Below are 17,457 nucleotides of genomic sequence, written 5' to 3'. Positions count from 1 at the left end.
TGGCTGGCACCGTGAGAGAAGGTTCTGTATGGAAAGCCAGGGGGCACGATTTTAAGAAGATGTGGTGTTGCTCAGGAATCATTTGCTACCTCTCAAAAGGTGGGAAAGTTGGGCTGCAGCTACTGTTCTCAGATATGGCCGAGCTGGTATAGGTGCAAAAACGATCAGCAAATTCGAGACTTTAGAGTCTTTATGAAGAAATGGGAATAAAAGAAGAAGCCTTGCCTTAAAGCTGCATCTTAAAAAGACTTTTTAATGTGAGTGTGTTTCGGAAGCCAACAGCAGATCGGTCTCTTTAGATAAAGCAATGACCAGATAGCGATAGTTTTCAGATCCCTTATTCTGTACGTGTAGTGCCAAATGTGTTTGATCGGTTTCTGTGCATCTCATTTCTGGAAGTTCCCTTAGAGCGCTTAGCCAGAGGCTGCTGGGATCCTCGCCTCTCTCTGAGCGGTCTCCATAGAATGGTTTGGTAGCGATAGCCGCCGTGAAATCAAACTTGAGCAGACATTATATGAAAGATAAATGCTCAGAACCTGAAAGAAAAAAGCAGCAAATTACAAAATGCATAATTCTCCCATCTATCATTCATTCATTCAATTCTTCAGCCATTCTGAGTCTCGGTTAGAACTTGCGGTCATAATGCCAGATGAAAAAATAGAGCGATTTCATGTATAGAATTTCTACTTGTCTTTTATTTTGAAGGGCTTTAAACAGTTTTTTCTGTTGTTTTGTTTTGCATTTTGCTTTTTTATATACTTCTTTCACCTTTATTCTGCAATAATTATAGTCACAGAAAATTGGAAAGATAGCACAGAAACACCCCATGTACCCCTCACCTATTTTCCCCCAATGGCTGCATTTCACATAATTATATAATGTCAGAACCAGGAAATTGATATTGGTACAACACGTATGTATAATTCTATGTCATTTGATCACATAAGCATGTGGTACTCGTGTGACCACAAGCAGGATGCAAAACTATTCCATCACCACCATCCTGTTTCCTCTTTGCAGTCATATCCAGCCTTTGCCCTCACTAGCCCGAAATCCTAAAAACTGCTGATCTGTTTTTCATCTCTATAATGTTGTCATTGCAAGAACATTATGTAATAGAATTATACAGAGAACCTTTGACCTTGGCTTTTTTATCTCAGCAAAACGCTCTGGAGATCTGCCCAAGTTGTTGTCTATACCAATAGTTTGTTCCTTTTTATTGCTGAGTAGTATTCCATAATATAAACTACCGCAGTTTATTTAAACATTCACTTGTTGAGGGACATTTTGGTTGTTTCTAGCTTGGGGATGTTACAAATAAAGCTATTAGGAACAATCATGTACACTGTTTTGTACGGACATAAACTCTCATTTCTCTGGAACAAATGCCCAGAAGTGCAATTGCTGGGTCATTTAGTAAATGTATTTTAGCTTTTAAATAAACATCCAGTTTTCCAGAGTGGCTGTACTATTTTACATTTTACATTATATCAGCAATGTGAGAGACCCAGTTTCTCTGCATCCTCACCAGCAGTTGATATTTTCACTCTTTTTATTTTAGCTGTTCTAACAGGTGTGTAGTTATACCTCATTGTGATATTTATTTACATTTCTCTAATGGCTAAAGATACCGAACATCTTTTCATGTGCTGATTTTTCATCTGTTTATCCTCTTTGGTGAAATGACTCTTCATGACTTTATCACATTTCATAATTGGGTTGTCTGGGGATTTGGGGGGGGTTTTGCTGGGAAAAATTCACTCTGAGCTAACATCTGTTGCCAATCTTCCTCTCTTTTTTTCTTGTCCCCAAAGCCCCAGAACATAGTTGCATATCATAGTTGTAAGTCCTTCTAATTCTTCTATGTGAGCTGCTGCCACAGCCTGGCAACTGACAGATGGGTGGTGTGGTTCCACAACCAGGAAATGAACCTGGGCCACTGAAGTGGTGAGAGCACAGAGCTTTAACAACTGGGCCATCAGGGCTGGCTCTGGGTTTTTCTTTTGAATACTGAATTTTTAAAGTATACACTATGACGAAGTTTATTCCAGCAAAATGCAAGGGTTGTTCAGCATTCAAAGGTCAATCAATGTAATCCACCATATTAACAGGCTAAATAAGAAAAACCACATGATCATTTCTATTGTTGCAGAAAAAGTATTTGACAAATCCAACACGTGTGTGCTATAAACTCTCAGAAAAATAGGTATAAAGGGCTTCCTCATCTTGATAAACATGTTTTTAAAATCTAAAGCTAACATAATACTTAGTGGCAAAAGACTCAATGCTTTCCCCAGGAGACTGCTAACAAGGCAAGAATGTCTGAGCCATCACTGCTGTTCAACCTTGTACCAGGATTCAGAGGTGAATTCAAGATGGCAGTGTAGAAAAACCCTGAACTCACCCCTCCCACAGACATGGCAAATTTATAGCTATATATGGAATAATTTTCCTCTGAAAAGGACCTGAGAACTAGATGAACAATGCCTCCACAACAGATAAAGGAGACTCATTGAGAAGGCTAGGAGAAGTAGAGACAAGGCCTCACCCAGGATCCTACCCCTGGCACCGTGATCACAATCAGAATGTACCCCCAAAATATGGAACTCTCCCTCAAGGAGTGAAGGGACTGTGCCCCGTATCAGGCATCCCAACCCTCGGGCCCAGCACTGCAAAGACAAACCCCCAAAACATCTGATTTTCAAAATCAACAGGGATTAAGACCAGGACAACCATAAAACTATTAGGAACAGAAAACTGTTCTTAAAGGGCTTGTGCACAGACCCAGCCACCCTGAGATCCAGCACAAAAGCAACAGTTTAAAAATTACCAAGACTATAAGAGAGGGAGACCCATTTACTAATCTTAAAGTGGCTGCTGGAGTAAGGAACCTGCTGGGACTTTATCTGGGGACAGAAGTGCTGGTAGATGCCATTTTTCTAATCTCATCCTAACATACTGGTGATGAACTGATGGGTGCTATTTTTGGTGCTCTTCCTCTAGCCTGCAAGCACCAATGGGCATGCTCCTCCCACCATGTGCCATTACCCGGCTGGACGAGCACCCTGCATTGTTCCCACCCTGCACATCACCCAAGCCCCAAATGGGCCAGCCAAGTACCCCAAGCCCTGTTCTGCCTGTACAACACCAGAGCCACAACTGGGCCAGGGGAGCTCTCTGAGCCCCACTTACCCTGCACCACAGGCATGGCCCTACCACAGCCAGCAAGGACATGTAGTCCACACGAGGGGTGTACATTGAGTACCTGGCAGCAGCCAGGAGAGATTGTGCTTCTGCGCCACATGGAACATCTCCTACCCAAGTCCACTCCTTCAAGATAGGGGGAGGTAGCCATTTCACATAATACATAGAGATAAACTCAAAGAGATAAGCAAAATTAAGAGACAAAGAAACACATTCCAGATGAAAGAACATGACATATCCACAGAAAAAGACCTTAATGAAGTTGAGATAAGCAACCTACCTGGTAAAGTGTTAAAGGTAATGGTCATAAATCTCACTGAACTTGAGGGAAGAATGGATGAACACAGTGAGAACTTCAACAAAGAGAGAGGAAATGTAAGAAAGTACCAAATAGAAGTTATAACTGAACTGAAAAACACACTAGAGGAATTAAACAGCAGAATGGATGAAATGGAAGCACAAGTCAATGAGCTGGAAGACAAAGCAACGCAAAACACCCAGATAGAGCAGCAAAATGTAAAAAGAATCAAAAAGAGTATGAACACCTTAAGAGACCTCTGGGACAACATCAAGCAAGATAACGTTCACATTATAGGGGCCCCAGAGGGAGAAGAGAGAGAGAAAAGGCCAGAAAAATTATTTGAAGAAATAATGGCTGAAAATATCTCTAATCTGGAAGGAAAAAGACATTCAGATTCAGAAAGCCCATAAAGTTCCAAATAAGATAAACCCAATGAGATCCACACCAAGACATTATAATTAAAATGATAAAAGTTAAGGATAAAGAGAGAATCTTAAAAGCAGCAAGAGAAAAGCAACTCGTTACATACAAAAGAAACTCCATAAGACTATCAGCAGATTTTTCAGCAGAAACTTTACAGGTCAGAAGGGAGTAGCATGATATATTCAAAGCACTGAAAGGAAAAAATTTCCAACCAAGAATTCTCTCCCAACAAAGTTACATTCATAATTGAAGGAGAGATTAAGAGTTTCCCAGATAAGAGAAAGCTAAAGGAGTTCACCATAACTAAACAGGACTTATAAGAAATAATTAAGGGACTTCTCTAAGCTAAAAAGAAAGGACACTAATTAATAACAAGAAAACATATGAAAGTAAAAATCTCACTGGAAAAGTTAAATGTAGTAGATTAATCACTCATAAAGCAGGTATAAAGGTTAAAAAACAAAAGTAGTAAAATTAAGTAAAATCACAGTAATTAGATAAGGGATATATAAAATAAGCAGATGTAAAATATATGATCAAAAATACAGAGAGGCAGCCCTGATGGTCTAGTGGTTAAAGTTTGGCACTGTCACCACTTTGGTGGCCTGGGTTCATTTTCCAGTTGTGGAACCACACTACATGTCTGTCAGTTGCCATGCTGTGGTGGCAAGTCACATAGAAGAACTAGAAGGACTTACAACTAAGGTATATAATTATGCACTGGGTCTTTGGGGAGAAAAAAAGAGAGAGCGGAAGATTGGCAACAGATGTTAGCTCAGAGAGAATCTTTCCCTGCAAAACAAATATATATATATACAAAAGTTTGAGGGGGAGTAAAAATGTAAAACTTGGGAATGTGTTCAAATTTAAATTGCTATCAATGAAAGAGACTTTTATATACACAGAATATTATATGTGAACCTCATGGTAACCACAAAGGAAAAACTTATAGCAAATACACACAGGAAAATGAGTAAGAAATTCAAGCAAACACTAAAGAAATCCATCAAACCACAAGAAAAGAGGGAAAGAGAAGAAGAGAAGAACTACAAAACAGTCATAAAACAATTAACAAAATGGCCATAAGTACATACCTATAATAATTACTTTAAATGTAAATAGACTAAATTTTCCAATCAAAAGACATAGGTTGGCTAAATGGATAAATAAAACAAGACCCATTTATATAGTGCCCACAAGAGACTGACTTCAAATCTAAAGACACACACAAACTGAAAATGAAGGGAAGGAAAAAGACATTCCATGCAACAGAAAATAAAAAGACAACTGGGACAGTTATACTATCAGACAAAATAGACTTTAAAATAAAGACTGTAACGAAAGACAAAGAAGGGCATTACATAATGATGCTGGGGTCAATCCAACAAGAGTATATAACATTTGTAAATATTTATGCACCCAACATAGAAGCACCTAAACATATAAAGCAAATATTAACAGACATAAAGGGATAAATTGACAGCAATACAATAATAGAAGGGGACTTTAACCCCCCACTTACACCAATGGATAGATCATCCAGACAGAAAATCAATAAGAAAACATTGACCTTAACCGACACATTAGACCAGATGGCCTTAATAGATATATACAGAACATCTATGCAAATACAGCAGAATACACATTCTTCTCAAGCATATGTGGAGCATTCTCTAGGATAGATCACATGTCAGGCCACAAAACAAGTCTCAATACATTTAAGAAGATTGAAATCATATCAAGCATCTTTTCCAACCACAATGGTATGAAACTAGAAATCAATTACAAGAAGAAAACTGGAAAAAGCAAATGCAGGGAAACTAAACAACATTCTATTAAACAATCAATGGGTCAATGAAGAAATCAAAAGAGAAATTAAAAAAAAAAAATACCTTGAGACAAATGAAAATGGAAACACAATGTTCCAAAATCTTTGGGACACAGCAAAAGCAGGTCTAGGAGGGAAGTTCATAGTGATACAGGCCTACCTCAAAAAACAAGAAAAATCTCAAACTAACTTTACAACCAAAGGAACTAGAAAAAGAAGAACAAAAAAAGCCCAAAGTTAGTAGAAGGAAGAAAATAATAAAGACCAAAGCAGAAATAAATCAAATAGAGACTAAAAACTCAATAGAAAATATCAATGAAATTAAGAGCATCTTCTTTGAAAACATAAAGAAAATCAAAAAACCTTTAGCCGGACACATCAAGAAAAAAAGAGACAGGGCTCAAATACAGTCATGTGTCACTTAACTATGGGGATAAGGTCTGAGTAATGTGTCATTAGTCAATTTTGTTATTGTGTGAACATCATAGAGTGTGTTTACACAAACCTAGATGATATAGCCTACTACACATCGAGGCTATATGGTACAAATCTTATTAATTATTGTAAATACAGTCCATTGTTGACAAAAATATTTTGTGGTGCATGACTCTAATTAAAATCAGAAGTGAAAGAGGAGAACCTACAACTGATACTGCAGATATACAAAGGATCATAAGACACTACTGCAAACAATTATACACCAACAAATTGGACAACCTAGAAGAAATGGATCAATTCCAAGAAACAGACAATCTTTCAACACTGAATCTTGTCAAAATAGAAAATCTGAATAGACTGATTACTAGTAATGAAATTGATTCAGTAATCAAAAATTCCCAACAAACAGAAGTCCAGGACCAGATGGCTTCACAGGTGAATTCTACCAAACATTTAAAGAAGATTTAATACCTATCCTTCTCAAATTATTCCACAAAATAGAAGAAGAAGGGACATTTCCAAAATCGTTTTAAAAGGCCAGGATGGCCCTGATACCAAAACCACTCAAAGACACTACAAAAAAAGAAAATTGCAGGCCAATATCCCTGAAGAACATAGATGCAAAAATCCTAAACAAAACATTAGCAACATGAATTCAACAATACATTAAAATGATCATACACAATGACCAAGTGGGATTTATTCCAGGATGCAAGGATGGTTTAACATACACAAATCAGTCAATGTGACACACCACATCAAGAAAACAAAGGATAAAAATCATACGATCATCTCAATAGATGCAGAAAAAGCACCTCACAAAATTCAACATACATTTATGATAAAACCTCTCAACAAAGTGGTAATAGAGGGAATGTACTTCAACATAATAAAGGTCATATATGACAAAGCCACGGCTAACATCATACTCAATGGTGAAAACCTGAAAGATTTTCCTCTAAGAACAGGAACAAAACAAGGATGAGCACTCTCACCACTTTGATTCAATACAGTAATTGAAGTCCTCGCCAGAGCAATTAGGCAAGAAAAAGAAATAAAAGGCATCCAAATTGGAAAGGAAGAAGTAGAACTGTCACCATTTGCAGATGACATGATACTATATAGAGAAAACCCTAAAGAGTCCGTCAAAAAATTACTGGAATGAATAAATTTAGTAAAGTTGCAGGGTACAAAATTAATATACAGAAATCTGTCACATATCTATACACTAATAACAAGTGATCAGAAAGAGATATTAAGAAAACAATCTTGGGGCTAGCACGGTGGCACAGCGGTTAAGTGCACACGTTCCACTTTGGCAGCCCAGGGTTCGCTGGTTCGGATCCCAGGAGCAGACATGGCACCACTTGGCAAGCCATGCTGTGGTAGGTGTCCCACATATAAAGTAGAGGAAGATGTACACGGATGTTGCCTCAGGGCCAGTCTTCCTCAGAAAAAAGAGGAGGATTTGCAGCAGTTAGCTCAGGGCTAATCTTCCTCAAAAAAGAAAAAAAAGAAAGAAAGAAAACAATCCTATTTACAATTGCATCAAAAAGAATAGAATACCTAGGAATAAATTTAGCCAAGGAAATGAAAGACCTGTACTCTGAAAAATATAAGACGTTGATGAAGGAAATTGAATATGACACAAGTAAAATAGAAAGATATACTGTGCCCATGGACTGGAAGAAGTAATATTGTTAAGATGTCCATAATACACAAACTAATCTACAGATTCAATGAAACCCCTATCAAAATACCAACAGCATTTTTCACAGAACTAGAACAAAAAATTTGGAGGCCTATGAAAGACTCCAAAGGAATATATCTTTCCAAAGGAAAGATAGCCAGAGGAATCTTGAGAAAGAAGAATAAAACTGGAGGTATCACAATTCCTGATTTCAAGCTATACTGCAAAGCCATAGTAATCAAAACAGAATGGTACTGGCACAAAAACAGACACATAGATCAATGGAACAGAATAAGGAACCCAGAAATAAACACATGCATATATGGTCAATTAGTCTATGACAAAGAATACACAATGGGGAAAAGACAGCCTCTTCAATAAATGGTGTTGGAAAAACTGGACAGCTACACACAAAAAAATGAAACTGGATCACTATCTTACACCATATACAAACATAAATTCAAAATGGGTTAAAGAACTAAAACAATAAAACTCCTAGAAGAAAACAAAGGCAGTAAGCTATTTCTAACACTTTTTTTAGACCAGTCTCCTCAAGCAAGGGTGACAAAAGCAAAAATAAACAAACGGGACTACATCAAATTAAAAAGCCTTTGCACAACTAAAGAAACCATCAGCAAAATGAAAAGGCAATCTACCAAATGGGAGAAGATATTCACAAGTGATATATCCAATTAGGGGTTAATTATCCAAAATATATAAAGAACTCACAAAGCTTAATATCAAAAAAGCCCATCCAATTAAAACATAGGCAGATGACCTGAATAGACATTTTTCTAAAGAAGATACACAGATGACCAAGAGGCACATGAAAACATGTTCAACGTCACTAATCATCAAGGAAATGCAGATCAAACCCATGATGAGATATCACCTCACACCTGTCAAAATGGCTATTATCAGAAAGACAAAAAATAACAATTGTTGGTGAGAATGTGGAGAAAAAGAAACCCTTGTGTGCACTCTTGGTGGGAACATAAATTGGTGCAGCCACTATGTAAAACAGTATGGAGATTCCTCAAAAAAAATTAAAAATAAAACTACCACATGATCTAGCAATCCGCTTCTGGGTATTTATCCAAAGATAATGAAAACACGAATTCAAAAACGCATGTGCACCCCTATGTTTATTGTGGCATTATTTATAATAGCCAAGATATGAAAGCAACCTGTTTCCAATGAGAGATAGATGGATACAGAAGATGTGGTATATATATACATTGGAATATTATTTGGCCATAAAAAAGAACTAGATCTTGTTATTTGCAACAACAACATGGACTTACGCTAAGTGAAATAAGTCAGACAGAGAAAGACAAATACTGTATGATTTCACGTATATGCAGAATCTAAAAAACAAAACAAAGCAGGAACAGACTCATAGATATAGGAAACAAACTGGTGGCTACCAATGGGGGCATGGATAAAATACATGAAGGGGATTAAGAGGTACAAATTTCCAGCTATAAAATAAATAGGTCATGAGGATGGAATACAGTGTATGAAATATAGTCAATAATATTGTAATAACTGAATGGTAACAGAAGGTAACTAGACTTATCCTGGTAAGCATTTCACAATGTATATAAATATCAAATCACTATCTTATACACCTGAAACTAATATAATATTGTATGTCAATATATTTCAATAAAAAAAATTATACCAGGAGTTTAGCCAGCACAATAAGGCAAGAAAAGGAATAAAATGCAAACAAATCAGAAAGAATGAAATAAAATTGTTCCTATTTTCAGAATACAGGATGGCCAACATATAATATCTGATGGGATGTAAAAAAACACTTTTAGAACTAATAAATAAGTTCAGCAAGGCCATATGTTGTATGTTTATCTTGTCTCCTGTCTTGATCTTTTTAAAGAACCAGCATTGTTTCATTAATTTTCCCATTGTCTTTCTGTCTTCAATTTCATTTATTTCTGCTCTCATCTTTAGTATTTCCATTCCTCTGCCTGTTTTAGGTTTATTCTGCTCTTCTTTTTCTAGATTCTTGAGGTCGGAGCTTAGTCTATTGAGACTTTTCCTCCTTTTGAATGTAATCACTAATACCATCTATTTCCCTCTCAGCAGTGCTTTATCTGTTTCCCACAAATTTTGATGTGTTGTATTTTAATTTTCTTTAATTCTACAGGTTATTTAAACTTCCTTTGAGCGTTCTTCTTTGATCTGTGCATTATTTGACATGTGTCGTTAGGTTCCAGGCCTTGGGAAATTTTTATGTTATCTTCTGTTACTGACTTTTAGTTTGATTTCCTTGAGGGCAAAGAACAGACTTCCTTAAGATTTTAGTTCTTTCAAATTCTTGAGGTGTGTTTTATTGCCAGTTTACCTTTTACATGTGCCATGGGCACGTGAAAACTATATGTGTTCTGCTATTGTTGTATGGAGTGCTCTGTTGAGTTATTCTACGTCATAGCTGATTTTCTTTCTAGTCCTATCCATTACTGAGAGCAGGCTTTGAAGTTTTCAACTGTAATTATGCAAGTGCATTGTGCAGCTCTGTTTTTGGGTACATATACATGTAATATTACTATATGGTCTTGGTGGATTGATATTTAATTATTTTAATCATTATGTAATGTCCCTCTCCTTGGTAAATTTCTTTACTCTGAAATCTACATAGCTGATTATTATTCTATCCATTCATACTTTCCTTTGATCAAAGTTTTCATGGTGTATCTTTTCCATCCCTATAATTCAACCTCTATATATTATTATATTAAGTTGCGTTATGTTTTACTCAGTATGCCAACTTCTGCCTCTAATTTGTGTATTTAGATCATTTATATTTAATGTATTTATTCATATGGTAAAGCTTAGCTCTTCCATTTTTTGTTTGTTCTCTGTTTTATTCCTCTCTTCTTTTTCCTGCCTTCCAGTGGATTACTTAAACATTTTTTAAAATTACATTTTGATTTATCTGTAGTGTTTTTGAGCATATTGCTTTGCAGAAGTATTTTTAGTGGTTGCTTTAGATTTTACTATCTATTTAACTTATCAAAATCTAATAGTGTTGACTATTTCTCTTTTGGGACTTCAACAACACAAATGTTAGATCTTTTATTATAGTTGCACATGTCCCTGAGACTCTAGATTTTTTTTCTAGTTTATTTTCTGTTTTTCAGCTTGAGTAATATTTATGTATCTATCTTCAAGGTCAATAGTCTCTTCCCTCTGTCCGCTTCATCTGCTGTTGAAGTTATTAAACTCCATCCATTGAGTTTTTTTATTTCAGTTATTATAGTTTTTGATTCTAAAATATCTGTTTGATTCTCCTTCACATCTTCTATGTTTTTGCTAAGACTTTCTGTTTTTTATTTATTTCAAGCATGTTTGGAATTCCTTATTAAAGCGTTTTTTATGATGGTTGTTTCAAAAGCCTGGACAAATAATTTTAACATGTGTATCATCTCTGCATTAGAAAAAGTTGATTTTATTTTCTCTTTCAATTTGTAATCTTTTTAGTACTTGTTATGACAAGTGATCTTAGACTGAAACTTGGAAATTTTTTAATACTGTAACATAATAAGACTCTTCTTATTCAAATTTTTTTATTTGGATAGCCTCCTCTGACACTACTCTGATGAGCGAAGGGGAGCAAAACCTCATTTCTGCTAGGTGGGTGTGGAAGTCCAAGTTCCCCACTTGGCCCCGTTAATATCTAGGAGAGAAGGGGCTCCTTTTTACTGCTGGGAAGGGTGGGAGTTCCGGTTCCCCTAGGCGTCTGTTGATACCAGGCTGTTTGGGAAGGACAGAGGCACCTGTTTACTGCTTCCCACATGTCCTCCACTGACATCTAAGAGGGCTGGAGGAAGAGACGTGTTATTGCTGAGTGGTGGTGAAAGTCCTAATGCTCCAGCGGGCCTCCTCTGACAACAACCCAGAGAACAGGGAATGGGTACATGCCTACTGCTGGGTGGGGTCACGGCTCCCCAAGAAGTCTCCACTGATTGCGTGCAGTGGGGTTGGGTCATTACCACAGAGAAGCAAGTGTGTGTATGTAAGGGGGACATTCATTATCACCCAGTGGGATGAAAGTTTCAGCGCCCCTTGGCCTTGTCTGATGCAATTAGAGCTGGAGGGATTGGGGCATCTTGCTACAGCCTTGTGAGGACAGAAGTCTAGATACCCACCTTCAGCCTTTGCTGACAGGAGGCGGGGCCCACAGGTTTTCTGTGTTGTGTGTCAGGAGTAGAACATTTACTGTATCAACGTTTCTGTTTGGTTAGGCTGGGCCACCCCTTTCCTCGTGCTTTGGCTTTTCTTGGGGCTTTTTTGGACTGCCCCCATTGGTGTTTCCAGGTTATTCTTGTATCCAGTTTGGGACACATGAGGCCAAAAGGAAATCCAGGAAACTCACTGACATGTCATTCCTCAGTTCCTGGGGTCCCTAGCCAGTCTGCCTTCTCTCCACCTTGCAGTGTTTTTGTTTGTTTCACATACAACGTCCACAGGTTTTAGTTGCAATTAGCAAGAGGAATAGATGAAAGTATGTCTCTTCCATCTTCCCAGAAGGGGAAGTTTTTTTTGACGTCTCCTCAAATTATTATTCAGTTAAAAATGACTTTTTTGCATGACTGTTCTATGGCTGGATTCATTAATGGATAAATGAGTTATTTTTTTCAGGCATTGAACTTTACCACATAAGTAGCATTTGTGTTCATTAAAATTTGAAAGCAAATATAAACAACAAATAGTTCTGATGATAACTGCCTCATTTTAATATTTATGTAGAAGCTGCTGCATCATAAATATTGAGTTATGCTATTATCCCTGTCTATCCTGGCTTTTAATAAATGTAAAAACTGGCAAATATTACTACATCTGGTCCTTATTTACCTTTGAACCTAAGAATAGAAAATGTATTCCCTTATTAAAATTTGAAAAATGTCTATTTTGTAAATAGAATTTCTACAGACTCTGTTTACCTGTCTCTCTCCCACTACCAAAATATTCTCCTAGACTTGCCCCATCTTCATCATTTTTGTAAATGCAAATAAACATAAAATTATTCACATACCTTATAGCCATGAAAAGCAATAAAATAAAGAGTTTCCCATCTGCACGTGGTTTTCTTTCTAACTATGTGGAAAAGAGAAGAAGTTGGAAGGAAGGGATAGAAAAAAACCAAAGGTAAGTCTGGGCAAAGGGGGTGACAGATGGCAAGGGGAAAAAAAAAGAAGAAAAAGAAAGAGTAGAGAGGCGAGAGCATCAAAGGAGTCAGGAAGGATCGATTTGGTGCTGTGGTTGTGAGGCCAAATTAAAACTTTTCTTGATGGTGGGACTCAGAATTTCATATATTAAGAGTCCTCCAAATCGAAAGCTCCAGTGATGAATTCTTTCCTGCCAATAGCCCCAGATTAAACCCAGAACAAGGTCTGACTCAACTCAGATGCACCCTCCCATTTGGCATCCCAGTATATTGATTGCTCACAGTGGAGACTTTCTCAGGGACCTGGGGACTACGTCATCACTGGGAACCTGGCAGGGTGTCTGGTGCATGTTTCCACAAGCACATGCTGAAAGGATGAAGTCTCCTGGAGGGACGCCACCCTAAGGGACCTGGGAGCAGGCACTTTCTGAAGGGCAAAGCCCCTTTGGAGACTCCAGGAGAAAATACATGCACGCTGAGACCCAGACACACACGCTTGTAAAAGTACCATTGCCAACATATGCGGTCAAGTGTAGTTGTTCTAATCAGCAAGTTCAGGAAGAATATTTCAAACTTCCCTCAAATAAGCAGGTCAGAGCTTGGCAATGGTAATTTCTGAGAACAGTGGAAATACGTTTCAACTCGGTGAGAACTGCAACCGTTTTATAGAGGCAACTGGCGTGCTGCCTTGAGAAGGACTCTGAGGCAAGAACGGGAAGGAGAGCCACCTGGGGCAGGCAGAGAGGCAGGATGCCACAGCTCGTCATAGGTATGAGGCCTTTGGAATAAGGACAGCTATGACCCGCAGAGTATAAACAGTGGGCACAGCAAGCGCACACTCCCATTTCTCTGATGTCACTGGGGAGGCAGTGTAGTGTTGTGCTTAAGGTTCTGCAGCCGAAGGACACAGGTTCCAACTGGGATTCCACCATTAGTCAGGCATGTGACCGCAGGCCATACCTAACCCTCTGCGAGTCAGTTTCCTGAGATGTAAAGGAAAACCATGAAATGACAGGAGCTGCCTCAAAGAAGTGTTAGATTGGTTGACGTAGGTTTGTAAAGCACTGCCAGATGAAAGCACTACATAAATACATATTTTTAATTATTATTATTTTGAGTAGTTCCCTACAATTTTTATCATGACTTTCGGCAAAAGTATATAATACTGAGGTTGAAATTAGCATTTTTCAGAAAGGAGAGAGAATGGACAAGAAAGCAGTGTGACATCGCTTTCCCCTCCAGGACACGAGCGTCAGCCAACCACAGCCCCCACTGCTCCCACGACCATGTTCTCATAAAGGAACAAACCAGAGAGGTCTGGGATCAGACAACCAAGCACCAGATGCAGCAGGCTGCTCAGCAGCAGCAGTCTGCAGAGGCGGTCCACCCCTGGGAGAGCCAGGGGTGCCTGCCCACACCCCCACTTGGTGCTCCAGGGCAGCTGCGTAGGACAGCGGGAAGAGCTGTGCCACATCAGAGCTGCCCTGGCCCCGGTTCTGCTGGGCTCTCCCCAAGGCGGGGGCTGGCATCCCTGCGCCTGCCACAGCCGGCCACAGACAGTCTTCCGCTTGTTTTCCTTCCAGGGTCAAACAGCAAGACCTAGCATCAGAAATGAGAAAAAAGGCAACAGCATGGGGCATGGTGCTCGCAAGGCCAAGGCTGAGTCTTCAGTTCACAAATGCTTTAATCATCTGTGCACGGAGTCGGCAGACTGTTCCACAGACCCTGCCAGGCTTGTTGCGAATGTGTTCAGGATAACCTATTACCATTGCCAGAAAGCCCGTTTGAGGCTGCCCTGAAGGGAAGTAGCTCAATGACAGGAGGATGCGTGCCTCTGCTGCCTACGGTATGTCCCCTAGTCACTATGGGTCACTTCACACTAGTCCTTTCCCTCTAAATTTGTGAATATCTGTGACGTTCAGATGCTATTCTGCTCTCTCTAGAGCTCCAAAATCAGGTAAGACAAAGTGAAGAGAAACTAGGAGAGCAGAGGAGAGAACAGGAGAGGACAGGAGAGGAAGAGATAATGGGAAGAGAGGAGACAGGAAGCACGGGCAGAAGGGAGGAGAGGCAAGAGGGAGGGAGAGGAGGAAAGTTTGCTATCTACTGTATTCCAATTATTGTGAGGATTTATTTAAACACATGTTATTTCACTTAATCCTTGTGCCAACCTAATGGGTAAAAAGTGTTATTCCCATTTTACACATGAGAGAGTAAGAGGCTCAGATGACGTAGAGTTTGAGAAGAGGGGTAGGGGGGGCATACACAAACCTTCAATGGCCATTTTCCACCTGTTGCAACTTGAAGTGGTGATGGGAAGTGCTCTGGGCCTGGACTCAGAAGGCCCGGGTTCTAGCTGGCTCTCATTGATGATCTGGGTGATCCTGGGCACGTCACAGGATGACCCTGGTCCCTGTTCGTTGGCCTGTAAATGGTGGGTTGCACTGTCAGGTAGACAGCCTGCAGAGCCCCTCCCTTGGCTATTGTGACCTGTTCGCACAAACTGAATCCGACTGCCATAGGCAGGGCCTGCACCACTCAGTCCACCGCGTCACCACCATCGCCTATTGTCTCGTCCCCAGCCACTTTCCACTTTGGTCACCTCCCTGAGGTCATTCAAGTTTACAACCTCTGCACAACCTAAATTCTTCCAGATCTCACGGTTTAGCAGACTATCTCCAAATGGCTGATTTTTTTCAGTCTTTGTACCAAAAATTCATTTGCAGCTTTCAGATCTTGAAATACTCGCTTTGTTCTGAATGCAGCACCTGAAATAATTTAATGCCCATGGTCTTTCCAGAGACTTAATTCTATGTGGTAACCCACTAAATATTTAATTCTTTTGAAGGGCCATATAAATGGGCCCAACTCTTTCTAACAGACATCAAGAAATCGAGTTAGATAAAAGTAAGGGTTTAAAAGAAGGTAGGTATTTGATCTCAAGTTATGAAACTGGCCCAGAACTTTCTGTGGATATTGAAGGAATTCTTGGGGTGGTAATAATGCTGCATTCACTCAGATAAATTCGATCTGTGGATTCTTAGGTGAACACAGAGTTTTCCACACGGAAATTTTAGAATCTTTAAGCAAGGTGACTGTGTAAACAGATAGAAAAGGAGTTAATTCTCAGAACACACCTGCCCATTTCCTTCTTCCTTTCTCCTCTTCCTCTTCAAGAAATGAGAGGAACTTTGTCCACTGATGAGAGAAAGTGGTCAGCAGAGTCCAGGGGCCATCCCTGAGGGTACCCCAGGCCACCGTCTCACCCTCACTGCCAACCCCATAGTTGGACACCCCCTCACCTGCAAGGATTCCTGCAGAGTGGGCTGACCTCCAGCTGGAGGGAGTGGTGGCCAGAAGCAGATGCCTGGAAACTGTCTGCCACATCTGGAACATTCTCAGCCAGGTGGCACTTCATGTTTGTGTTTTGACAAGTGTTAGATGTGGCTGAAGGAGCCAGGAGATTCAGATGAGGGCACTTAGCACTTCAAAGGACTGAAAGCCTCTTTCTTAAACTTGGTATTTAGGGAGAAATGGCCGGGAGAAAAGTAAACTGCGGTGCACAGGAGCTGGGACACTTGGTGACAGACAGGGATGTGGTCTAAGGCAGAGAAGGGCAGGGGCTGAGGCAGCCTGCAGGTGTCCTCATGAGGCAGGGAGGGATGCCCGGCACATCAGCTGTCACCCTAAGAAACTAAGAGGAAGAGAAAAGATGAAGCGCTGGCGCTTTTGTTACGAGATGGCAATGAGCACAGCAGTGACGGGAAGAGGAGTCCTGGAGCCCGAGGTGTCGGGGGTGGCCCCTGGGACTCCCGCAGATTATTGACGAGGTTCTTCGGCTCTGAACTGCCAAGGCCCCCCGCACTCCATCTCTCTCTGATTCTCAGTCGGCTGTCTTCTCTCTCTGTTCAGCTTTGTCCTCCTGAGACAGGCACACAGCATGGGGGCTCTGTGAATGTTCCCACTGGGCAATTTGATTCCCGTAAAGAGAGGCAACACGGTGACCTGATTTCAGGGGCAAGGCGGCCTTTGAGAGAGAAAATATTTAAACAATAACCAGGCTGGATTTGTGCTGCAATTAAAAGGTGAGGAAGGTTTTTTAAAATCTTTGAAAAGAAACCCTTAGCACACACAGGCTGAACTATACAACACCAAGTATATGCATAAAAACAAAAGGAAGTGTGAAAATCCAGATGTCTTTTGCTGGTGTCAAATGCCTATATGTTTGGCCATCCCAACAACTGACCAAATTGCTTAATATTTTTTAAAGATTTTATTTTTTTCCCCTTTTTCTCCCCAAAGCCCCCCATTACATAGTTGTATATTCTTCGTTGTGGGTCCTTCTAGTTGTGGCATGTGAGACGCTGCCTCAGCGTGGTCTGATA

The 17,457-nt window shown here is 39.7% G+C and overlaps 1 long non-coding RNA gene across 1 annotated transcript; it reads right to left on the bottom strand.

Moving 5' to 3' along the window:
- Positions 1-233: 233 nt before the first annotated feature.
- Positions 234-15,513, bottom strand: LOC138917806 (uncharacterized). The gene is made up of 2 exons (XR_011426261.1): positions 15,344-15,513; positions 234-536 (listed from the first exon to the last, which is right to left on the bottom strand). It is a non-coding gene; the product is annotated as an uncharacterized lncRNA (long non-coding RNA).
- Positions 15,514-17,457: the final 1,944 nt, after the last annotated feature.

Source organism: Equus caballus, chromosome 15, assembly GCF_041296265.1.
Source record: "Equus caballus isolate H_3958 breed thoroughbred chromosome 15, TB-T2T, whole genome shotgun sequence".
Taxonomy (NCBI): Eukaryota; Metazoa; Chordata; class Mammalia; order Perissodactyla; family Equidae; genus Equus; species Equus caballus.
This window is presented reverse-complemented; position numbering and strand designations above follow the sequence as displayed.